This window comes from Phalacrocorax carbo, chromosome 2, assembly GCF_963921805.1.
Source record: "Phalacrocorax carbo chromosome 2, bPhaCar2.1, whole genome shotgun sequence".
Taxonomy (NCBI): domain Eukaryota; kingdom Metazoa; phylum Chordata; class Aves; order Suliformes; family Phalacrocoracidae; genus Phalacrocorax; species Phalacrocorax carbo.
This window is the reverse complement of record NC_087514.1, coordinates 60,969,694-60,996,467: the sequence shown is the minus strand read 5'-3', so window position 1 is coordinate 60,996,467 and position 26,774 is coordinate 60,969,694. Positions and strand designations below refer to the sequence as shown.

The 26,774-nt window shown below is 36.9% G+C and overlaps 1 long non-coding RNA gene across 1 annotated transcript; it reads left to right on the top strand.

Moving 5' to 3' along the window:
• Positions 1-11,785: 11,785 nt before the first annotated feature.
• On the top strand, positions 11,786-26,518 carry LOC135312310 (uncharacterized). The gene is made up of 3 exons (XR_010371881.1): positions 11,786-11,827; positions 23,944-24,052; positions 25,872-26,518. It is a non-coding gene; the product is annotated as an uncharacterized LOC135312310 (long non-coding RNA).
• Positions 26,519-26,774: the final 256 nt, after the last annotated feature.

The window sequence follows — 26,774 nt, the reverse complement described above, 5'->3', positions numbered from 1 at the left end:
TCCTAGTGTATAGATTTCTTTAAACAGGAGTTGATTCAATTTTTAAATTTCCATTAATATCATTTTACTCATCACTCTGAAGAAACTGGATTCTCTTCTTCCCTCAGCTCTTAGTGAATGACAAAAATCCATGAGAAGTCAAAAGGATGACATTATATTTGACTGTGGCAGAGAAGTTGGTTCATGCTTTAGGGTTTATAGTTTTTGGAATGCTAAAAGGAGAAAAGCGTAAAAATGTATTTGTTTTTTTTCATGTTCAGTATTTTAATTTTATCTTCTTCCACAAGTATAGCATATCCAAAGCAGAGAGCATTTCCCTGAAAAATCCTGGTTCCTGATGTTATTTGCAGAATATCTATAATTTTTTAAAGATTTAATTACACATGAACTCAAGGAAAGAGCACTGCTGATCAGATGCTGGGTCTGCATTGCCGTTTACACTGATGCAATGCATCTGAGTTCAAAAACATCGCAGTTGATTTTCTACTAATGTAAGTCACAAATAGACCCACAGTCATCTGCTTCATTGAACAGTGGGTAACAAAGATGCATTTAGAAATTATGTAAGGGGTTGATTGCCCTTGTCTTGTGCCTGTCTTTGCCCTTTAATACTTGGCCTTACTTTGTTGCAAAACTAATTATACTGCTCTGTACGTTTCTGATTCTGTATGCACTTTCCAGAAAAGCAGTTTCTATAGAAAACTACATGGAGAGTCTTAACAGATTGATTCACATTAACCAACTTGAGACAAAATTGTGATTTCCATATCTATATAGATTTCTGTATTGATTTTAGAATAACAATGCATAGGGTCTAAAAGATATTTTGAGGTATGTATAAAGAAAGAAACTTCTGTTCTCACTCCTAAGGAGCCAAAAGGTGAACATTGCTTGGAAAAAACTAAACAAAACCAAACCAAACACACACACAAAACCAACAACAAAACACACACAGAAAATAAAACCTAAACAAAAGCCCTATTGGAATTTTTTTTATATTATATATATGCATATATATTATGCATATCTCCATTTTATGTATTATAGATTACATGTGCTTTTTCAAAAAAAAAAAAAAGAAAAGAAGCTGTAAAAACTGCTAGGGGAATTCAGCAAATTTATAGTTATTCATTCACAAATTGCCAGGAAATTTCTGATTCTGGCATCTGTGTTTTTTAAAAAAGAAAAGAGTCTGTCTTTCAGAAACCCAAAAGCACAGCTGGTCAAAAAAAGCTTTCCTTTCACTAGAAAATGAACCATAATTTGTATGGCATTCACTGGAAGGACATAAATATGGAAAGCTAAGTTATCACTTCTTTGACATTCCATGTTTTGAAAAGCATAATTTTCTTTCATGACTTGTATCTCAGTATGAAAGAATATCATATTGAAAAAAATAATATTAAAATACTTTTTCTAGCACATTTTTTGGACCTTATTAGGTTTCAAAGAGTATTTTGTTAATTTTATTAATCTGCATGGATATCTTTAGACCATATTGCTTAGATATATAGATATTTAGAGAAAGAATATACAAATTGTTTATATTAGAAATCATATTTAAGAAATAAGATTAGAGAGCAACTGCAAAAAGAAAAGCTAGGGGAACAGGAATTCTGCAATAAAAACTGGTGTTCATTTTGAAGAACATCAGTTCTGGAGGATTTGGTGACTTTCTCCAGTCAATTACAAATAATAAATATTATTAACTTTCTCCCTGGGTACAGGGAGAAAATACAACTGACAGTGGAAAATTAATTAAAAAAAAAAAGAGTAGAAACCACAAAATAAATAATTTATTGCCTATATTTTATATTTTTTAAAGATTTGCCAACTAATAATGCTGATGTTGAGGATCATGTGGATACACGATATCTCAGTTGCATTCTCTAATTCTTTGAACAAATATTACAACCAGGTTGACAGAACAAAATTATTATAAGCAGTTGTCTACTAGAACACGGGGCAAATTTTGTCTTGACGTTTAGACTTTGAACACCATTTATTTTAACCTGCCCATTATTGGTAAAATGATCTCCACACTTCTGGTATGTAAGTAGAGAATATTTTGGACTGATGAATCCTAATCTGTATATTAAATCTTCATAAATGGTCATTTTAAAACCTGAAGAGAAAAAGACAATACAAGCATTAGTCATATTTGGATGGAAGTTGAGAGCAGTTATTCTCTCTTAACAACAGAGAGCTCTGACACAACTACTGAAACTACTTAATAAAGGCTAAAACTATAATTTTGAAGTCGTATAATCCTTATAGTTTTTGTAACAGTAGTAGTCATTTGGTGTAAAACAGACACTACTACATAAAATGCACTGTCACTGCTCTGTCACCCTCACAGTAAAGAAGTTTTTCCTCATACTGAGGTGGAACTTCCTGTGTTCCAACTTGTGCCCATCTCCCCCTGTCCTGTCACTGGGCACCATGGAAAAGAGTCTGGCCCCATCCTCTTGACACCCACCCTTCAGATATTTATAAGTATTTATAAAATCCCCCCTCAGTCTTCTCTTCTCCAGGCTAAATAAACACAGGTCTTTCAGCATTTCCTCATAAGAGAGGTTCTCATGTCCCCTGATCATCTTGGTGGCTCTTCTGGCACTCTCTCCAGTAGTTCCCTGTCTTTCTTGAATGGGGGAGCCCAGAACTGTATACTCCAGGTGTGGCCTCACTAAGACAGAGTAGAGGGGGAGGATAACCTCTCTCGACCTGCTGGCCACACTCCTTTTAATGCAGACCAGGATACTGTTGGCCTTCTTGGCCGCAAGGGCACAGTGCTGGCTCATGGTCAGCTTGTTGTCCACCAGCACTCCCAGGTCCTTCTCAGCAGAGCTGCTTTCCAGCAGGTCAGCCCGTAACCTGTACTGGTGCATGGGGTTGTTCCTCCCCAGGTGCAGGACCTTGCACTTACTCTTGTTGATTTTCATTATATTCCCTTTAGCCCAGCTCTCCAGCCTGTCCGTGCCTCACTGGATGGCAGCACAGCCTTCTGGCGTATCAGCCACTCCACCCAGCTTGGTATCATCAGCAAACTTGCTGAGGTTACACTCTGTCTCTTTGTCCAGGTCATTGATGAATATATTGAACAGGACTGGACCCAGCACAGACCCCTGGGGAACACCGCTAGTGACAGGCCTCCAACCAGATTCTGCCCAATTGATCACAACCCTCTGAGCTCTGCTGTTCAGCCAGTTCTCAATCCACCTCACTGTCCTCTCATCCAACCCACACTTCCTCAGCTTACCTATACGAATGTTATGGGAGACAGTGTCGAATGCCTTACTGAAGTCGAGATAGACAACATCCACTGCTCTCCCTTCATCTACCCAGCCAGCCACCAGGACCCTGAACTCCACCATCTCATGGTCATTGCAACCAAGGCTACCCCCAACCCTCACAGCCTCAACTAGACCTTCGTCTCTTAGCATAAGATCCAGCAGCGCATCTTGCCTTCTTGGCCTCTCCACCACCTGCATCAAAAAGTTATCCTTGATGCTCTGCAGGAACTTCCTGGACTGTGCACCCTTTGCTGTGTTGCTTTTCCAGCAAATATCAGGGAGATTGAATTCCCCTGTGAGAACCAGAGCCTGTGGTTGTGAGGCTACTTCCGGCTGTATGTAGAAGGCCTCATCACCTTCCTCTTCCTGATCAGGTGGCCTGTAGCAAACACCCACAACAGTATCACCTGTTTTGCCTGCCCCTTAACTTTTAGCCATAAGCTTTCTACTCATTCTTCCTCTCCTCAACCCCTAGGCAGAGCTCAATACATTCCAGTTGCTCCCTCACATAAGGAGCAGCTCCCCCACCACACCTTGCTGGCCTGTCTTTCCTAAAAAATGTGTAGCCATCCATGACAGCCCACATGCAAGGTAGCCCACCATGTCTCTGTAATTACAGTGAGATCATGGCCTTGCTACCACGCACAGATGCCTGGTTCCTCCTGTTTATTCCGCATGCTGTGTGCATCGGAGAACTGGCATTCCAGAGAGGTACTTGAGCATGCAGGTTTTCCTGGAGGGGTGCAGGAGGACCCACTGTAGCCATGCACACTCTTGCAGTAGTTGGTCTTCTGACTGTCATCTTGTCACTGCTCTGATTGGCCTGGCTTATTCCCCTGTTGGACATGATGGCATTAACATTGCCAGTTTGGACCCCTCCCCACCTCAAGTCCGCCAGTTTGAAGCCCACCTGACCAAGCTGAATGAAAAGAAGAATGATTTTTACAAAAGAGATATAGAAGACAGCTGAATACAATGCCAAAGAAAGCATGCTGTCTGGTTACTTGACTTCAAAAGCCTAAGTTCTTTAAACTCTCAAAAATCAAGGATAAAAGGCTTTTCAAGATAAAATACTGAGTCCAAGGTGCAAGTATATTATTTATTGTATCAATATTATGAAAATAGGAAGCCATCAGCTCATACTTTGCTTTATGATAATATAGCATATTGATTATGTTAATATTGTATTATGATATTAATAAATGTAAAATGCACTTATATTATGGCAACACATTTCTATATGTAGAAATACAATATATTGTTAGGGACTGAATTATGCAGAATGATTCTCTGTTTCATAATCTGCAGTTACATTATGTAGGCTTGCTGACTATGTAAATTGCTGTACTTGATGGGAAACTCCAGCACTGCTCCTGTGTGGGCAAGTTCACGGCTGGAGTTTTCTGGGTTCAGCACTGTCTTTGTGATGAACGCTAATTCTCAAGAGCATCCTTTATAAGCACTTGCAGAATTAATTATTTTCTGCATGTTGTCAATTGTTTATTATATCTTCTGTACTGCTTTGGTAGTCCAAAATAGAAAGAACTGAAAGCACAAATACAATCTATCCTCTGCTATATGTGGTCAGCTGGGGCAAGGCTTAATAGTTAGTTGTACTAGATTAACAAATTATATTATAATATTTTGCCACTCTAAGATTGTATTTATATGTATCTTCTAACATATATATAAAAACAGGGGGAGAGATTATAGAGTATTTGGAGGGTATATATATATAAAGAAAGTATGTGTGAATACATGCATACACATGCACATACACACACACTTATGTATTTATAATATGCAGCCGCTCAAGTGAATTTTGGGGCCCATTTTTCTCAGCACTGAATATATTTCTGGTAAAAAACAACAGCTCTCATGGAGTTGTTCCCTATATGAAAAGTCAAAGGAACGGAAACAGGCACTACAGCAAATTGCCTTGCTCAGGGTCACACAGTAAGTGGGTGATTAGTGTTCCCTTTCATAGCCAGACCATTGATACGTCCATTACACAGCAAGGCTTCCATCCCAGGGATGGTAAGAAGGAAAATATCCAGGCTTGTGAAGGGCAGTGTTTAAAAATGGAATTCTTTCTTTAGGATTTTTATGAATGAATACCACCTTTTTCCATTAGTGTTACTTATGAAGGAGTAATTGGAAGTTGAGTAAAGAAGTGCTAAGCCATAAGCTGAAAAACTAAATAGAAAGATCAGTCCACTGGAAGCAGGGATTTAAAGTTCAGGTAAGCAGCAAAGGAGAATAATAGCAGTTAGTATCACAGTGAACCTTTAAACATCCCTTGTTTGGAAACTTCATTGTTCTGTAAGTAACACTTTATCTTCCCAGACAGTATAAAAAATAATTTATATGATTCTATATGCTATTAGTATTGTCTCCTTTGAATATCCTTGCTAGGTGTTACTAAATTGCTTTTCTTTTGCTTAGATAGTATTTATAATGGGCAAGAGACCCTTTAACACTGTTGTAATTTATTCTAGAAAATCATTACAAACTATTAAAAAAATTGAATATTTTCTGCTCTTTTTCTGGACATGGTATTTCCTGAGTTACCAGGAATATTTACAATGGTGTTATGATACGGTTTTCTCTGCTGGTTTACTAGTAAGTTTTATGTCACTCTGACATTGTATTGTGCCCCGATCACCTGGTGAGTTACAGTCTTCTTTGGTGAATGACTGCAGGTTCAAGTGTGAGAAGGAATCTACTGTTACTTCAGCTTGGTTCATCTGAGCCCTGTAAATGAATTTAAATACTTCTGTAATGCAGAGCTACTAGTGTAATCAGATTTATATTATTATTATGTTGCCCAAAAGTTTGGTGTCCTTTCTGCTTTGAAGTTTTATTCTCAGGAATGCTAATAATATATATTAAAAATAATACTTTAGACAAATTTAGATATAGCATGCCAATTCCAAACCAAATGTTAAAACACACACCCCCCCAAAAAATAATTTCAAAACAGTTTGATATTTAACTGTATATTAGAGGGTCAAAAACATATTAGTAGTTTCAAAGGCACCTTAGATTTTGTAAGATAGAAATGGCTTAAATTTGTGGTGAAAATGTTATGGATTTCATTTTCCATAAACTCAAGTAACTGCAAAGAGTATTTAGTAAAACAAGACAACCCTACAGAATATTTATCACTCCACTGTTCCTCAGTAAAAGTTGTGGAAAGATTTGAACTAGGCAGTTAAGCTCTGTAGGGCACTATAACTGGAGCTGTCACATGTAAAGTATTGTTTTCTCCCTGTTCTTTGCAGTTTATGTTTCCAGGAGCGAGCTGAAACTCTCAAAACTACCATTTTCAACTCTTTACCTTTGTAGACCATTTTATTTACAGATACAAAACAGTATTAGCAGCATTTTTTATTTTATTTTCTAAGAAACAATGAAGTAATTAAGCAAATTAAAGGTTTGTAATCATATCACTGGGTAGATTCTTATGCTAGATACAGTCTAAATGGGACTTCTTGAGAGGTAAAGAGCTACTTAGCATCAGCAAAGTTATCACAAACTAGTCCTCCATATGTAAGTCAGATGCTTTACTAGATCATGTATGGTCATATTCAGATGTATTTATTCACAGATATGAGTCTTCACAACTGGCTCCAAAGGCAGGAAGTGAGAAATTCCTGGGACATGATTTTATACGCTGTGCACAAGTTGTCATCTGATGCATAAAATCTGCCTGGTGTTGGTAAATGGACAAATTCTAAGCCACTATGAAAGTCAAAATCCATGCTAGGACACTTGGAAGTTCTCCCATGTCTCAAGATGCAGAGTTTAGTTGTTCCCTGAGCATACTTCAGAGGTTTAGAGAAGCTGCTCACAACTTCTTTTAATGTTTATTATAAGCACAAGGTCCACCCCGAATCATGAACATATGCACTGAGGAGGATGAAGTGTTACTTTTAACAAGACTTGGAATTTTAACTTTTCACTGACAATTGGCTGCCTTCAAATGCCTATCATTCCTGCAAGGTCGTATACCTTTCTTCTGTCTGGCCCAGATTAAACTTTTCTTTTAGTAATTTTTCAGTTTTTAGAGGTAAGCAAGAAAATTGAGAAGATTTTCCATAAGAAGGGAAAAGTTAGTAGGGGGATTGTGCATTTCAGCCTGAGGTGCTCAGAATGTGCAGCTTTGGAAATCAAAACTAAAGCACCATGTCAATAGCAAGTTCAGAGCAATACTGAAGTACTCATATGTATGCAGTCTGTCTTAAAATGTAATTATACTAAAAATTCCATTTTTGTGGAAGCCCCAAGCCAGACACATGCCTCATGTATATGACCAAAATCAACAACATTATCCCAAAATTAGAGTTTGATTTTACCCCATTGAGTTATGCAACCTCCAGTTGAAGATGTAACAATCTTCTTGCAGATGGAGGCTATTGATAGTAGGTAACAAGACTCCAGAGGAAATGAACATGCATATTTTCCTTATTCAGTAAGTGCTTACGGTATAGAGATGATTGTTTAGAACCACCTCCAAATACCAATAAATTAAATAAAGGCTGAAAATGGAAATAATTTATGCCCTGAAAGAAATTAATTTCTTATGATGGGCAGTATCAACAAGCTAACTATGATTTTTATACTGACTGACTCACTTAAAGCTTTTTATGGTTAATAAGCTGAGAATGACAAGTACAAGGATTATTATTCACATAACTACTAATTTAGAGAGTCTTCATCCATAATTATATTCATGTTAAACCCTCTCAAGCACTATTAAATACAGTTCTGAAGGCCGTGTTTGAGCAAAATTGTATTGATTTAAACCCCAGTTGAATCTTTCTGTCCGAGGTCAGTTTTAGTTCGTTAGTGTTTTATACTTGTATTACTGATATATTTTTTGTTGCTTTCTGCATAGCATTGCACTGATATTATGTTTATACAAAACAAAAACCAGCTGGAACCAGAAATCCCTGACTAAAGCTGTATATGGATAAAGCTGTATAAATTAGTTTGGGTTCTGAAACAAAAAGTCCATAAAAAAGACTTATATCTCCTGTGTGTCTGAGGATATAGTGTGAAGTGATCTCTTCACTCTCTAAAGGAGTACATTTAAAGCACAAGAAAATTTAAATACGGAAAAATAGCTTCCAGGCTAACTAAATACTCACTGAAAATAGAGGAATGCTTAAAACTGGGAATCGTCTTGGTATCTGAGAAGCAATTACTTGGTCTGCAATGGACTTTCAGTCTTACGTTGAATAAGGTCTCTCTCTTTTCAATACTGCTTTGGTAACATGGAGGAGGATATAGCTCTCCTACCTCACAAGGCTGATAAATAGTGTTACAAAATATGTAATTCTAAAATGTTAAGGTAATGACAACTGTGAGTTTTTAGGACTAGAGCCTTGTAGACTCTAAAATACACTAGGAAAATGATCAAGTTTTGTGATCTACACTAGGGAAATGATCAAGATATGTGATCTTAATAACAATAAGACTGTCCTGAAGGTCTTTGCTACTCATATACAGTGATGTCTTTACATTTTATATTGCACACTTAAAAGGACTACACATATGAATATTTCCAGTATACCATTCTGAATGCTTTCATTGCAATAAATGGGGAAGAATAGCTTAATTTTATTGATTTATTTATTTATTTACTTGAATGTTACTTTAGCTTATTGTAAATATGACAGATAATATTATTTCCCCTAAAGATTTCTCTATCAATAATAAATTACTTCCATATGTAATATTTGTGTTACTAGGAAGGGCTCCTCCTTCAAATTCTTTAGCCAAGCAGTTTATGTTTATGACCCATATTCAAGCATTCACATAAATTTATGTTTTGCTTAAAGTCTCTGAGATAATAATCAGCTTGTATCTAAGAGTATCTGCCTTCCATCACTGGAATTCCACCTTCCATATTGGATTTTATCATAGTATGTTCCTCTTTTAAACCTCTAAGAATATCTTGAGTTTCAGTGAGTAGCACATTCCTCTTTATAAGAAATGAAAGTTTTCTTTGAAAGAACATAAATTTAATATTTCTTTATCACTTTAATGACATGAATATTTATCACAATGAGAGATTTTCCCTTACTGTTGTCATGTATGCCATACAATTTCTGTAATTAACTTGATTAATTCCAGAATTTCATGCAGATATAGGTTGAATTCTTATCACAGGAAATTATATTTCAAAAACTTTACATATTTCATTCAGAATGGTCTCATAGTATGAATTTTTTTTTCTATCAGTAATTTCCATAAATTGCATTGTAAAGAAGCAAATGTGGAAGTCCTGACAGAATTACATTTCTTTACAGAAGATGCTTTCATCAGCAATAGAAACTGTGCTTACTACCTAAAGGTGACTACTCTAAGTTCCTTCTACCATTAAGGTTGAAGCCTTAAGGCTAAAGGAGAAGCAATTAACACATAAGCAAAATCCAAACATTACTTTTTAAAAATTGAAAAATAACATGAAAACTTGTAAACTGCAGCCTGAAGAATAAAAGTTTTGTCATGCATTGTTCTTCAGTGATACCAGAATTTACTTGGCCTGTCTGTTTCACTTAGGCTAGTTAAGATGTTCAAAACAAAACAAACAAATAAAAAAGTAAGGATTTCAAAATATCTTCAGTACCTTCTGTCAATGTGAGAGTTAAATAAGGATATGTAGTAGCTATGTGTAAGGACATTTTATAGAAATTTAAAGTAATCAAACCACTTGTAAAAAGTCCTATCACCTTTATAATGCTAGACGGTTAGTGAAAAAAGTTACATATGTGCTTCTTCCAAAAGAAGGCCAGAGAACCTCATGGAACAGATCTGTTTAAATATACTACAGATGACTACTCTAACTATGGTCAGATCAGTCTGGTACACTTAAACCTCTTTGCATATTTTTCTATTAACACTTGTTTAAATCAAAGCTTCATTTGAACCAAGCTATTTATTGCTTGCTGTTGAACACACACAGAGAGCAGAATCATCTATGTAAATAAACCAATGAAAATGCTTATACTTTGGACAAACTGGGTTTTTTGATATTGCCTTCTCTAGCATAAATGTGTGAGATATGATTTACAGAAGAGAGACAACTGAAACTAACAATAAATTAAGAACAAACTCACACACACGCAGAGAATAACGTCATTGGTGGGAAAGCATATTAATCACACAGGCAGGCAGGCACACAGAGAGTGGTTTCACAACAATGTGCTAAGAGTGGTAGCAGATTATCAGTAAAATAGGAAAACAAAAATAAATCCATATTCTTCAAAGGGATAAAATATGCAAACGTAGCTATTAGTGCAAGTACCATTGTGTCTTTAACTGTATTCCCTTTATCTCTCTGTGTTTCCTACTTTGGGAACCCCAAGTGACATCATGTCTGGCAAAAATCAGCAATGATAATGTACTTTTTATGCAGTTCTTTCCCTTGAAGAATTCAATGTTGAAATATTAATTAGTCTTCTGTGTAAGTCCTAGATATCTTTTTTCTCAGCAAAGCCTTTACAGAACAAGGCAAAAGATTTATTACCCACCACCCAAAACTCTAGGTAGAACAGGAAGTAAATGGCATCAACTCATTTTGAACTAAAAAAAACCCTAAGAAAAAAAGGCATATGATTAAGTCCAGTATAATTTCAGTCTGCAAATACTTGCAAGTCTGTGTGACTCTTATGCAGGAAGAAGGTTCATTTCTTGACTAATTTCAGAAAAAGCTTGCATGCGGGCTCAGTTTCTATTAATTGCAAGTTGCATATAATTTAAATGCTAAAAATTTATGTGACTTCTCATCTTTCCATGACACACATGATGCAAGCTACTAGAAAAAATAATTAATCTGTTATATGGACTCATACTAAAATAGCACTAGTCAATACTTCAAAATTGTATCCACATCAGATTTAGACATGCACATATGCACACACCCTTCACAAAAGACTTGAACAGAAATTAAAAAGTATGTAAGCAGTATATGGGGATTATGTAGTTTTGTTATAAATAAGACTTAAACACTATGCTGATAATTTTTTCCTGTATATTTCCTTTCAGAAATTAAAATTGGTGGATCTAGATGGATTGGCCCCCAAGATGTCAAATTCTAAGTGAAGGCAAGGAAAAAACAAACAGAACTGTAATCTAATGTTAATTTCTTGATCTCTAGTCTGCAGTCAACAGAAAAATCTAAGGTGTGGTAGTGCTCATATTTCATGCCAGATTTTTAAAATTATTATTAATTTATTTATTAACTGGGGATCAAGTCTGACAAGCTGCTATACAGTTTCTGACTATGTCTTATGCTTTGAATTTCTTAATGGCTGTTGAGGCTTACTTAATGAATTTACTGATGTGATTCTAAACTGTCAGATGCTTTTCAGTAGGCATTTTATAAATATATTATAATTATATAAATATATTAAAATGCCATAATGCAAGAAGTATTCTTTTAAAACATGCTGCTTTAAAATCCTATAGGACCAGATCTTCAGCTTCAGAAAAGTTATATCTTTTTAGAGCTGCTAGAACCACTGGTAAATCAAGTTTGCTTTTTTAAACAAGCATTTAAATCACCATGTTGATTACATTTCATGCAGATTTTATTTCCACTATTTTAATTTTCTTAAGCAAGAAAACATTGCCATACTTTTCTGACATGTTTTGGTCTAACTGTACACTCATGCAGGGGATTTGCAAAGGCAGGTAGCCAGTAGCGTCATAAATGATGAGGAAGAATAGGATGCCCTTTCAAAACCAGCGCATGAGTATGTGTGTTTGGCAGGTTGCTGAAACACAGAGATGTCATCACTGTAATTTACAGCTAGTGCCATTCAGTTAAGCACAGTTCTGTACTTTCATACTGAAATTCAATCAGGTCTTTAACAAAAAATGAAAAGAAAGAAAAAAGAATAAGATTAGAATATTTTTACTACTTAATCCTTACTATTCTTTATGGTAATAAGAAAAATCTATTTACACACAGTTGTGTTAAAGGTGTCTCTTAAAACAATTGGTAATAAATGCAATGATAAGGCTGACAGATCATCCTCAGGTTATGTGGCTCATTTAATATAATTAATGAAAAGTGGAGAAAACCCCCCAAACCGCCAGTATTTTCCATTCATGCTTTTCAGTGTTTAGTCTAGCAAAATATTTAGTCAGGAGTGTGTCCCAGTAAGACTACTCAAAGACCTGCAGCTATGCTTCTGTTTGTATATTTGGTTGGGTTATGGTATCAGAATACTAGAACAGATTTCTTTAGCTTTGCATGTAAAGGGATAGATTCTGTCCAAAAACCTGGTTTTAATTATTCTCTCCCTTTCAGTGAATAATTTTTGTAGAACAGTTCCAGAACAGAATAAAGTTTTTACTGCTCACCTTGGGCTTTTGAGCTGTTTGGTATGCAGTTTTTACCTTACCTAAAAATTACAAATTTAATTTCTCAGAGTTTGGGTGGGGTTGGGGCAGGGGGTGACAGTGTTTGGTTTTTTTGATTGGTTGGTTTGGGTGGTTTTGTTTTTGGTAATTCTAATGGAGGAGACTGTAGGACGGCAGTGAATTATGTTTTTCACTCAGTATATTAAAAATTTCAGTCAGAATTTTAACCATAGATCTTTGTTAATGGTGAATCACACACAATAATTATTCACTACAGATTTTGAAGAAGACCTTAGTTGATACATAAAAATATTGTAAGACTGTATATCTTATGAACATGACCTTAGTGATTCTAGAAGGGGCCAGCCTAACATCCACAGAGCTACTTAAAGGGAGAGAATCATAAACTTAATTGTCTAAAGAACTAAGTATACTTGTAAATGAAATTAATATCTGATATTATTGAAATGTAGAAATCACTTATGGGTATGCTATCAGTTAATACCCAGCTACACTTTTTTCCCCCCAAACATCCAGCGGAATCCCATAATTAGAATATTTCTCCATAAGGTGTCTGAAACCACATTAAAGTTCAAAAGGTTCATATGAAAAGGAAAACAAAACCTGAAAGACTGAGGAATCAATAGGGAAAAACTAGCCACAAAACAACATGTCAAAAGTATTGTTCAGTTCAGTCCTCCAAGGAAGATGATAAGGGAAGGAGTAAATCACCTTTATTATACACCGGAGTAGATGGTCTGACCAACAACATGCTGGGAAAGGACAGAGCTGATTCCACATTGCTCTGTTCCACCAGTGTCGTTCAGGACTGTGCGTATCCTTAGTTACTGAGTCCGTCTTCCTCTTGTTATCTGGGCAAAATATGTGGGGGTTTTTGGTTTTGGTTTCGATGTTTTTGTCATTTGGCTACATCCAGCCATTATAGTAACTTTTTATTTTTAACTTATTTTTAAAAGCTACTTTCGTTTTGTCCTGAGGTATTTGTACTACTCTGCAGAGCTTTGAACTACTGTTATACAAACATATTAATATAACTAAGTCATAGCTCACACCAGTCAACAGGGAGAAAACTACAAAATGTCAAATTCCAGAATGAGATACTGTCATGAGTAAAGTAGTTGAACACATTTTATTTGAAGTTTTTGTAAGACAACAGATAGACCTGTTTTCATTCCATAGACATTTCTATTTAGAAGCAGTAATTTTGGTAGGTAAAAGTCTAAAAAAAAGAAAGAGAAAAAAGACAACAAGCAAGAAAGTCTCAGAACTGAAAACAGGACAGATAATAATGGATTTTCTTTCTCTTTTGGGGTTTGCAGACTTGTTCTGCATAAGGAAGATACTGTTTAGAGCCTACTCGAATTTATGCATTTGATATGAAGTTCTGCTCTGCACAGTTGCCTCCCACACAGACACACAAATGCATACACATCTCTCAGCTGACCTCCAGACTCCACAGTCTCTCTGGCAGCTGTCCAGGACTCCCCATGTCCAGTAGCCAACTCACCCAAGTAACATGCTCTGGGATACACATACAGATACCCCAGGCCACTTACCCTGCTACCTAGGTAGTCTAGCTTGGTATTTGGTAGCAATTGCCCACTGGCATCCCTGTTCTCACACACTGCAGTTGCTTCAGCACAGAAACACGGGCACCTAGAACCTGTGGTCTGACTCTGTACACACACATACGTGCCAAATAGAGAGAACCCAGCCATGAAAATAGTTAGACATGGAGTATAATGAGAAGGCAGGACAGACACTGATGACCTGTAAGCACAGCAAGCTTACTAACCATCAATCTGTTCACATGAAGCCATCACCTTTTATCCCCTTACCCCTCTGTTTTCCCTTGTGTATTCCTCCCCAAACCACCCTTTCTCTGTCTTTGGTTCCTCCCTTAAGCATCCCATAGTAAGTCTTGTGCAAACCCAAAATGCTCTTCCCTTGCTCTTCATAATGTGTCCCATACCCCCCTCTCTGCAAGGTGGGTGGAGAACCTCTCTTCTTGACCAATGGTGCTAGTTCTCACCCTGGCCATTGGGCTGATCGCTCTCAGGGAGGAGCTGGAGCCAGGGCTCTGTTTCTCTGAGCAGGTTTTTTAGGTAAGCCCACCTGCCATCATGGCTCTGAGCTCTTTCTTGTGTGCCTGGAGACAAGCTTTTTATCACATAACCTAAAATGTTATACAACAGTTTTGGACAGAACTGCAGCTAAAATATGGAGATACCATTCGTTTTAGTTCTGAGCTTGCAATCCTACTTTCTATGAGCTTGACATATACAAAGCCAAAGCAAGTCTCTCTGCAGCTCTAATGCAGCCAAGTGAATGTTAGCTGTAGGAACTACATGGCGCGAAAGGGAAGGCAAGGCAAGGCAAGGCAAGGCAAGGCGAGACAGAATGAAAGGAAGAAAGAAACATTCTTCTTCAAAAAGACAAAAAATACTGTCTTTGTGTTGCAGCAGTGTCTTGGTATCCCAGGTAGGATTACGAGCAATTACTAAAGATATAGACACTGCAGATGTCAAGAAGTTTCGTCTCTGTAAAAATAGATAGGGAGGTACAGAACTGTAACTAAGCTTTTCAATATATTCTTGTATATTCTGCTCGATGCTTGATTTGGCATGATCTGCAGAGGGGAGGAAATTAATTACTTTCTAGCAAGGGAAGGCTCCAGGGTTTTTATTGTTCTGGTGAGAGGTAGTATGGTAGAGCTTGGTGCAAAAATATTAAGCCGCTTAAAGAGATTCAGTCTTTAAGCCAACAGATTCTGTTACTTGAAATGCAAGATGTGAGAAATAAGCCACAGCAGAAACCATTTCATTCTTGCCAGTACCCCATTAGACCTTTGGAATAACTTGTTCTCAGTTTGGCTTCTGGTCAGCTACAGAGGGTGCATTTTGGGTACTTTTTGTTTCTTTACAATTGCCTTTTGTAGATAAAAATGGTGGTTTTGTTTTTCCCCCACAGAATTCCATGTGGTGAGGGAAGAAGTTATTAGCTCCGCTTTCTAAAATGATTGCCTCTTTAAAGCCTTTTAGAAGCTATAGGCATTTTGTTTAAATTGTATGCAGTGTATTCAGCCTTTAGCAAGAAACTGTGAGGGTTGTCATTTTTACCTATGTGGTATACATTGGTTTGCCTGACTTAATTATAACATTTGTTGCTTTAAGACTTTCACTATAATTGAGAATAAAAATCTCTCTTGTTCATATGTGTTTGAGGTAGTAACGATAAGGCTTGTATGCCAAGCTAAGTGAACTCTGGCAAACCTAAAGAAAGATTTGGAACTAGGAAAAGGTTGGGGGCCAGTACATTAAAAGAAAAAAGAATCCCTTCATGGTTTCTCTGCACTAATTTAGCTATTATATAAAGTGTCCTCTGGCAGCTATTGTAACATTAATCGTATAATGATTTTCTCATATTTAAACCACAGTAATTATAATGTGTAGAGACTATTTCTTATTCCTGCTGCAATATAATGTTTTCACTTGATTGAAGCTGAACTGCAATTTGGCCTTTATGTTGTAAGGAAAAAAAAGAAAAACAGGACTGCTGGGAGCAAATGGATCAATTAAACAATGTTCTTTTGTAATGAGGGTTACATCATTCTGCCAATGATAAAAATCTGTAGCTGAATCTGTCACTAATGATATATGCCATCTTCTTAGCCCCATGATGCTAACCTATCAGGAGGCAACTATCAGGCTTAGCTTTCTATTGATCCTTGCATGTTCTGTTTCAGAAGTCAGTAAAAAATGCAGATCAGCTCATTATAAAATACTAACTTTATGATCAGAGGCTACTGGAGGTGGAAAACAGCAGTACAGATATTGGGCTGAAAAATGTCATTTATGAATAGAATACTTGTCCTTCTCTAATCTGTTTTACCATCTTGTGTCTTGCAGTATCATTGTATCAAATCACAACCAAGCTCCCAGGTACTAGGGGAAACACCAGCAACCCAAGTTTGGTGATAGCAGCACTATAGCACAAGATGTCAGTGATCTGTTCTGCATGCCTAACTCTGGGAAAAAAAAAAAAAGAAAATAAACCCCCCCCTGAAACAACAACAAAAAAAACCTCAAAGGAGGGCTTGTGTGATTTGTGGGGTTTGTTATCGCCTTATATACCTAGAGAGGATCTAGGTCTACCTATGCTTTTAATCGTGGTTCTGACATTAAGGCTGACCACTTAAACACTGGGACCTTGAAGGCATCCAGGGAACAATAGCAAGTGTAGGAACCTGATCACAGTGAGAACAGAGCACACTGAGTTGACTGTTCCCTAGGACCATTCAAGGAGGGTGATCAAACCATTTTCCCTGGAGTGAAACCCACCCAGAGAGGTCAGTAGGGAATCACTCCCTGTAATGCTATGCAGACTAAAGAGCATCATGGCCTAAAGGGCTGCAGGGATAAAGGAGGAAGAGCATTTTGAGACTTCATAAAGTATATATTGGGGTGCTTTATAAGGGGATTGTGGCAGTGTGTGAGACTTGGTGTAAGCTGTTTTGGGAAAAGACCATAGGGAGGGATAAAGGTGAATCAAGAAGAAGCAACCATAGGAAAATAGAGGGAAAAGGGAATAAAAGAGGCTGGCCAAGTGTAAACAGGAGTTGGTTAGTATGCTTGTCTGACTCTGTGCCTTATCACTGCAGCCTATCCTATGTTCTTATCAAATTCTACTTCCAAATACAGTTTGTGTGGGTGTGCTCTCAGATCTGACTGTGTATGTGTGTGTGCCAGTGATCTTTGAGCTGACTAGCCTGTGAGCATGATAAGAGGTCTGACTGCCAGCAACTGGAGGAGGACTACAAACCTCAGGGGCCTGAAGGTCCAAGCATAACAACCAGGGGAGACCAAGGGTCAGCTACTGTGTAGGCTGAGTGTCTAAGACCAGGTATGGGAGAGACCCACATGTTGTGGGTGCACATGTTCCACTAGCAGACTTCGACCCTGATTAGCTGGAGAGGAGGATTAGGATTGGGCTGTCATTGCATGCTGCTCAAGCTTGTGTGAGTGTTGTGTGTCTGTGTGGGTATCAGGAAGGGCACTGCTGTTGGGTCACTGGAATTTTAGGTTACATATCAGTAGTAAGAGCACACACTCACACACATATATATGTGTGTGTGTGTATATATATGTATGTATATATACATATATATGAAAAGCCTTTATACACAAACACAAAAGTATTTTTATATATACACATATATATATCACATTAAACATATATATAATTATCATATAAAAGTTATATATTAGGAAAAATTTCTTCACCAAAAATGTTATCAAACATTCGAACAGGCTGCCCAGGGAAGTGGATGAGTCACCATCCCTGCAGGTATTTAAAAAATGTGTAGATGGGGTGCTTAGGGACATGGTTTAGTGGAGGACTTGGGAGTGTTAACTTTACGGTTGGACATGATGATCTTAAAGGTCTTTTCCAACCTAAACAATTTTGTGATGCTATAGTTAATGTCCTGTTGTGGATTAATCCTGGTAAGCAATTAAGCATCCCACAGCTGCTTGCTCAGTCTCCCTCAGTGGGATGGGGCAGAGAATCAGAAGGGCAAAAGCAAGAAAACTGATGGATTGAGATAAAGACAGTATAGAATAGAATAGAATAGAATAGAATAGAATAGAATAGAATAGAATAGAATAGAATAGAATAGAATAGTTCAGCTGGAAGGGGCCTACAATGATCATCTAGTCCAACTGCTTGACCAAAAGCTAAAGCATGTTATTAAGGGCATTGCCCAAATGCCTCCTAAACACTGACAGACTTGGGGCATTGGCCACCTCTCTAGGAAGCCTGTTCCAGTGTTTGACCACCCTCTTGGTAAAGAAATGCTTCCTAATGTCCAGTCTAAACCTCCCCTGATACATCTTTGAGCCATTCCCATGAGTCCTATCACTGGATTCCAGAGAAAAGAGACCAGCATCTCCCTTTCCAGTTCCCCTCCTCAGGAAGATGTAAAGAGCAACGATGTTGCCCCTCAGCCTCCTTTTTTTCCAAATGAGACAAACCTGAAGTTCTGTCGCTCTTATAGGACATTCTCTCCAGCCCTTTCACCAGCTTTGTTGCCCTCCTCTGGACACATTCAAGGATCCTCACATTCTTCTTTAATTGTGGGGTCCAGAACCACAGTTCTCACAGTACTCAAGCTGAGGCCATACCAATGCTGAATGACCAGTACTCATGCTTTTGACCAATCAAGCAAAAAAGGTCAAGCAAAGCTGCACAAGCAAAGAATAGCAAAATAATAAATTCATTCACTACTTCCAGTGTAGTGGCAGGCAGTTTTACTTCCTGGAAAGCAAGTCCTCAACATGCAGTATATTTACTTGGAAAGACAAATGAAACTGGAAAATGAAACTGGAAAATGAAACTGGAAAATGAAACTGGAAACTTTGGGACTTCTTCCATGAAAGTCTTTGACCTATACAATCTCCACAAATACATTTATGTCCACAGTTACCTATCGGTTTGGCCTTCAGGATGATTTTTCTGAGTGCAAAAGGCTGCACTCAGGATTCCAAATTTATTTGCTGAAGTGCATTTATTTTGGATTTGAGAAAGTGACAGCACATCAGTCAATGTGAAATCTGTTATTTCATACCTTCCATAGAATACCTCGGGATTACCTCAAGTGCAGATTGATCCTTTAAAAGTATTGGGATGCTGACTCCTTCTATGCTTTCTGTACAGGTCTGCACAAGGAAAGGGACCTCTGTTCATAGGATTACATTCTCAGAGATGGATGAATATTAGACCTGAGAGAGCTGTAAGGCAAGCTGTAGAGATAAGGCAACCTTATCTTTATCTAGAAAGGACCAAGTGATACGTTTCCCTCTTTCTGGGTAAATGCTATCCTAGTGAATATTGACAATGCATAAGCATCCATTCCTGAGTATTTCTCTGTTGTTCAGATCCAAATTACCCAAACACTCTGTAAAAACAGCAAAATAGAATTGGAAGTACTACAGGCTTGTAATCACAATTCAGTCTAGTCTTTATTTCCTCACTTTAGTTCAGATAGCAAATATGAGTTTATCCCATTTAAAAGCAGAAATTTCTTCTTTAAATTATGTTCTTCATTAGTCCTTTTTTTTTATTTGCTTTCTTACAGCTGTCATTAAAAAATATTACAGATAGTCCAATATTTTAAATTGAATACAACCTGTTTTGCATGTTACATTAAAATCTTGTCTATAGGCAGAGAAAACACACCTTATAAATAAATAAACTCAAAAATCTATTGCTAGTATAACTGATATCTTAAGAGCTTAATCATTATGAGTCCAAATGTGTTTCTTATAGGAAAAGAAAGAATAATAGTGTGGTTAAATTCAGTTATATGTACACTTAATTCCTACCCCATTTCTTGCAATTATGTTCACCCTTCCTCTGCTCCTCTGGGTCCTGAGGTCAGTGGCTTCACTCTGGTGCTGGTGGTGGGCATCAATATTAACAGCAAATTATCAGCATCTGAGTCCTTTGCTAGGAAGAATATGATGTTCATGTTGATGTTTTCTTATTCCTCACTCTAGGATCCATTTTGGATCATTTCTATATGTTTGTTAACAAGCATTTACACTATCATCTTTCTTCATTGGTCTGCTGCTCTGCATTACATTCAAATTTACTGTATGTGGTCACCTTTACATATATTAGATACCATTTCTTTATTCTCTTCGTTAACCCTAAACCCAGTTTTATTAAGCTCCAGGTTTGTATGTTTTTGAGTATTTGTCAGCTGTGTGCAGCTGTGGGGTCTCCAGTGCCAGACTGCAGAGCTGCATAGTTATAATTTATAACGGAACACAATAAATGGAGCACAATGGAATTGGTGTTAAAAAATGGAGGAGGGCAAGAGAAAATTTAGTTTTTTGCTTACATCAGTGCAAGGAAGGAAGGAAACAAGCAAGCAAGAAGCAAGGAAGAAGAGAGGAAGGCAAGAAATAAATAAGGATGATGGAAAGGAAACTGAGTTGAAATTCAAGCCAAACCCTAAGCATTTCTAAGGCTCAAGGGATTATTTTCCTGTTGGCAAGAAATACTAATCTTTGTCTTTTTAGGAGGGCTTCTTGTCCACAACAGAAGAAAAGGCCACAAAGCTTTACCTTTTTTTATGGTTTTAAGTAGAAAATACATTCAGGAAAATACAATGCTATGTACATATAATGCATTCATGTTAAAGTTGCCTTTGGGACTTAAAATCTTTAGCATTTCCATCTTATTATCATTTCAAGGTGTTCAACCATAACAATGTATTAATGTAGGAGGGTTGTTTGTTTTCAAATATTTGCCCATCCTTTTTGAAATAAGCAGCTAACTAACTGTTGAGACGTTATGAGTTAATCAAGACTAGACTGCATCAGATTTTGAACAGAAAACCACTGCAATTTTCTGTGATGGGGAAAAAAAAACCCAGAGGTACTTTACAAAGTAGCATCATGATACAACAGTGATATAAATTTACATTACACATTTAAGAATATTAAATAACATTTATTTCCCTATTTAGTATACAGTAATATTATTTAATTATTACTATCTTGCAACTATATCTAATAATATATAATTTATTTAAATATTTTGTGTTTTAATTTTTATTTTTATAAATGTGATTATATTTCTTGCATGGCAGGCACATGAGTTTAAATTTCTCCCTTGTTTATTGGCATGAAAAACACATCCTTACAGCATTTTTTTTGAATGGTCTTTGCTTGAGGCTGTGCCTGCAACTTACAAAGACTATCAAAGGATAATGGTGACTGAGATTCAAACTGAACTGAGCTGGAGGGATACAGCATTCTTTTTAAAGTTTATTTTAGATCTTTAAGTCAAGATGTTTTAAAAAAATTCAGTCAGTTTCAGTCATCTCTAATACATGAAACAGCATTTCAGTTTTGCTGGTGAGTTTATTTGTAGCTTTCTACTAGGGGTGCAAAGAGTCTGTAAAAGACGAGAGCAAGAAAGAGCTTTTAAAGTCCAATAGCAACCTGAAAACTTTTTAAGATTAAAGTGGAATATAACATTTTTCTTCTTCTCTTTTTTATAAGGTAGTGATCTTTTCGGACACACAAAATATTTTGATTGCTCAATAGCTTCTCAGTTTAACAAAATATTAGTTTAGACATTCTAAGGATTATTTGAAAGTTAAAAATAAACATTTATTCCATTATAGGAGAGAGAAAAAATGTTGAGAACAGAATTTTCTAGCATTGGATTGTGGAATCAAACACTTTTTGCTATATTTACATTCTGGCTGTGGAAAAACGTTCTTCCTTCCATCACACTTCATGATTTTGCATGTCCTCTTTTATATCACTTCCTGCTTTACAGTGCAGGAGCAACTACTTATTTCAATTTCAAATATCTATCCTTGTTACCTACAACAAAAGATGGTGAAATTGCCTAGTTATCTAGCTAGTCTTATACTCTGGGTTGGCATTATTTGCTGCTATAAGAAGAGCTTGACTCATGTCTGTGCATATTTGCATAAGTTGCAACTCCTATCCTGCCTCCTCCAGAATCTCTTTCAGAAGTCACGCTGCATCACACCTCCTTTCCTGCACACACCCCTCTGAACCCACAAAAAGTTGGGACACCTTCTTGTCAACATCTTGTTGTCATACCCCCACTAACTATCCTTTGGATCAGGAAAAAGTTACAGGAGGACCTCCAAGTACACGCAGTTGTGGTCACCTTGGTCCTGCAGACAAAAGCAATATTCCTTTGCTTTTAGCTCACCTGCTAATAGTTATTTCTTTTTAGTGGTTCTCTACTTTTTCCTGCTTTTTGCTCACTAGTTTGAATGCTTATGACTTACCTTCCCCCATCGAGGGGTGTTTTTAATTTTTGTCTTTCATATCCAGTCATTTGTGTATTGCTCTTTTCCCAAATCAGAGAGGGCTTTTAATGTAAGTACAGACGTGAAATGGTGACAAGAATGCAGATCAATGGAGGCACTGGTGCCTATCTCAAGAGAAAATGAATGAAATGATTGTATGAGACAATTATAAAACAGTCTTCTCCCAAAAATATTTAGATAAATTTCCATTGCATTGTACTACTTAACTAGTTAACACTTGAATTAAGGTGAAAGAAGAGTATTTTTATTCATTTCATCTCTGGAAAAAGTAAAAAAATTCCAGTATACTGTTTTGAGTGACAGCCCAGAAAGAGACCAGACCAGGTCTGGGTGTCCAAACCTTCTTTTACTCCCTATGTGAGGAATTTTATTATTGTGGAAGCTGAGAGGAACTTGATTTTGTTGCATTTCATCTCATTATCAACATGTGTTTTACTCAAGCGAGGTTGTTGTGAGTTAGTTTCTATAACTTTGTTGCACTGCTGATATAATATTAGGACTAAATGGGTTTTGTTTCTAAATTTCCCAGGCAACCTTTGGGACTACCCTGACTCTTCTTTGCTCACTACCGTTATATCCACTTCTTTATCAACAACACCATCACAGTACCTGAACCATTTAGATTATTGGCATTTCCCTTACATGCTGTAAAGTCTTCCTTGTACTGACACTGCAGAGGTAAACTCTACCACTGCCTTATGGACCTGACAACAGTTTTGTTTCATTCTGGTTGCCACGTACTTTAGTCAGTTTACTGGAACTGGGAGCTAGGTCAATGGGAAAGAAAGAAAGAAACACAGTTCTAAATCCCCTATGTATGTATGTACTAATTTTTCCAAATGAAATATATATGTGTAAAGCATGTATTTAAGGGTCATGAAAGGGAAGAAATTAAGTATATCTTAAAGCAATAACAGCACAGTAACTGGAAGAAATTAGAGCAGACAGCAACAAAATACTATCATTCAGATTATATTACAGTATCCTACATACATATATTGCATCCCCACAGCATCTACAAACACATCAGAATATGCATCTGAAATATGATTGTAGAGCAGTATTGTATCATGCTATTGTATATGTTACATATCACTTTATGTCTGGGGAAAAAAATGCATATGTATGAAAAAAGGTTGTATCTTGAGCCTTTCTAACTTTATTATGCTGTTAAAATTTGAAGAGAATATGTTTTGGTTTGTTTTTCTATTTTTATCTTGAGAAATAATTTTGTGAAGCTGAGATTTTGGTTCTTCTAGTGCAAAAAGTCCTCTGAGAACTGATCTGTTGTGCTTTACCGTAAAGGAAATTTTATGGCACTCACAAGAAAGCTGACATACTTTCACCAATTTTTGTATTATTTTTTAGAAACAGCTGTTCCAAAAAACATCAGTAGAATCCACATTAAATACTTTGCTTCCTGGATCCAGCCAACACAAGAAAGAGTCATCCCTGCCAATCTACTGAGTTCTTGCCTGTGAGAATCTGTATCTTCTAGAAACAGCATCTGTACCACTATCTTATAGGAATACTAAAGTGATGGAAAAGAAATGGAGCCTTTTCTTTCAAGAATCCCACAAGAGAAACTTTTTCTCCAAAGTGAAACCCACATATCTCATTTTGCATTTACTTCTTTCATGTACCTGGTGTGAAGAAAAGGAGGAAATCTGCCAGTTGTTTCAGTAGAGGACACAGTTCTTTACAGTATTGAGTGCCAGCTGACAGCAGAGGCAAATGCACATAGTCCATTTGGGAAGTCAGCAAAGGTTTGGCCATGCTTAGCATTTAGGGATGAAAATTGGTTAGTTTTTCATCCAGTGGCAGGCTGAGAATAGATCCTTTATTTCTACTCAAACCTGTCCCTCTGAAAACAAATGTAATTAAAAATGCAAGTTGAAATCTTGTCCCATGTGTGTTGAGAGGATGAGTCAGAAAAGGTGGTAGAATGCCCTGCTGCTGTTATTCTGAGGATAAGCACAGGTTTGCATTGGCGATGGTGTCTTGCTGACTAAAGCTTTTAATGTCTTTTCAGACATATCACTGAATAACCCCCCTGGACAGTTCTTATTGCAGGATCATTGCCAGGGGTTGCACTTGACTGCTGTATAACCTAGAGGTAGAAAACGTTCTGCCCTCACAGTTCACTTGATGGATTTCTACCCTAATACTAAATCCAAGCTGATGACTTGAACATTCTGCTAAGTTACTGCCTGTATCTCCCTTAGGCCCCTTATTTTTTTTATAAGCTTGTGTGGAGCTACCACAGCAAAGAATTCAGCCCATGCAATTCAAATGTGGGAGTCTACTAAGTGTAATGTTTGAAGTTCAGTGTGAGCAACATGTGGCATTAAAAAAACGTGCTAATTAAGGCATAGCCCGCTAACTTACTATTCAGGCCCATGGGCTCCCCCCTCTTTAGAGATATCCTACCTCCTGCAGGTCCAGTAATGCAAGGCATTGGTCTCTAATTTGAATAATGTCAAAAAGATTAAGTGCTACCAAAACCTATGATGATAATTAATGCAGAGTTGTTAGCGTGCCTGACTAGACTTACTCCTGTGCCAATTTTAGCACATTTTATCAGTAATTGATTTAACTTTCATTTACACTTCTCTCCATTTAAACTGTTAATACTTCTAAGCTGGCAGAGGAATGGATAAACAATTGTAGAGCTATAAGCAATTATAAAAATAGCTTAATTGTTGTAATTACAGTATGAATTTCTGTGCCCATTTGTCACATTGTATTTGAGTTCATCATGGTGTAAGTTCAGTGAAAGATCCTTCAGACGTTAACTCAGGAGTTGCAAAGCAGCCGCTGGCTTCTGCAGTAGTCTCAGCTCTGTTGTGGGCTCTAGGAGGTGATTTCTTGGGTGACTTTGTTAATGATGGGGAAAAAAATTTTCAGAAAGAACTGTCACCTACTTGTCACCTGGGAAATGGACTGTGCAGGCACTCTGGGATTGCTGCAGCTTTCTTCCAGGTTTCAGCTGCTACAGGCAGTACTTTCACAGGCACTATGACCTCAGGAACCCTTGAAGAGGACAAAACATAGAGATTAAAGTTTCAATGGGATCTGTGTAATCAGAAAGGTCTATAAGTCCATGAAGTCCTTTAACTTTCTTTGCTACTTGGGGAGGATGATCCCTCACCTTGGCTAGGAGGAAGCTGGCAGGAGCTCTGAGAATTCGTTATTTCCCATTTGTTTGTTTGCTTGGTTGGTTGGGTTGTTTTGTTTTTCCTGCTGACCTTTATGACTGCTAAGTTAGAGCTTTCTGTTTGTTTTTTATGCTGTAGAAAATAAAGACTCAGCCTGCTGAAAGATACCCACTTGGTAACAAATAGTTTTCTATCTCTGAAAGCAGCAGAATTTAGCGAATTTTGTTAAAATAAAACCAACAGTAGAATCCCGCTACCACACTGGAAGTAAGATCTGCTTTTCTTTGTCATGTGGGGTTTTTTTTCTTTTCCTTTTCTTCTTTTTTTTTCCTTCTGATGTTGTTTTGTTTCTTTGGTAGTATATTAAATAGTAGCACAAAGAAAAAATATATTCCTTACTATTTGTTTTCTATGTTATACATATAATAAATACTTTAGAAATTAAATGATATTTTGAATATACAGCAAATTCCTGCATTTACTTTTCTGGATTTTGCCTCAGTTCTTGTCTGAAACATGTTTTGGGCTTTTAATAAGACTGTCGCTGTCCCATACCTGATGTGCCATATGTGCTTGCTTGCAGGCCTTTTAATTTACAGTGAAGTAAATTGCTAATGAAGCAGCTTTCAACATTGTTTCAATTTCATTAATCATCCACCAGGGTATTGCTACTGTATTTGTCAAAAAAAGCCCCAAACCCTAGTACTAAACTTGCTGCAAGACAAGAACCCAGAATAAGGATTTGAAAACTTACTTGCACATGTATGTATTAGATCCCCTGAATACAAGGATTTCTTAAATTGATAGGCTGTAAAAATCAAAATTAAGACATTTTAAATTGGTTTCATTAATTTTCTTTCACTGCTTCATTTTGTCTGCATACTGCTTAACAACTTCTATTTTTTCTTTGTTGTCTTTACAGCGTTGCTCTATAAAATGTCCTTTTTTTCCTTTAATCTTCTTTATGTTAGTGAAAACCTAACTTCAAGGTTACCCTGATGTGAAGGAAAGTGTTCTAATTTTTCTTGCAGAAAGGATAAT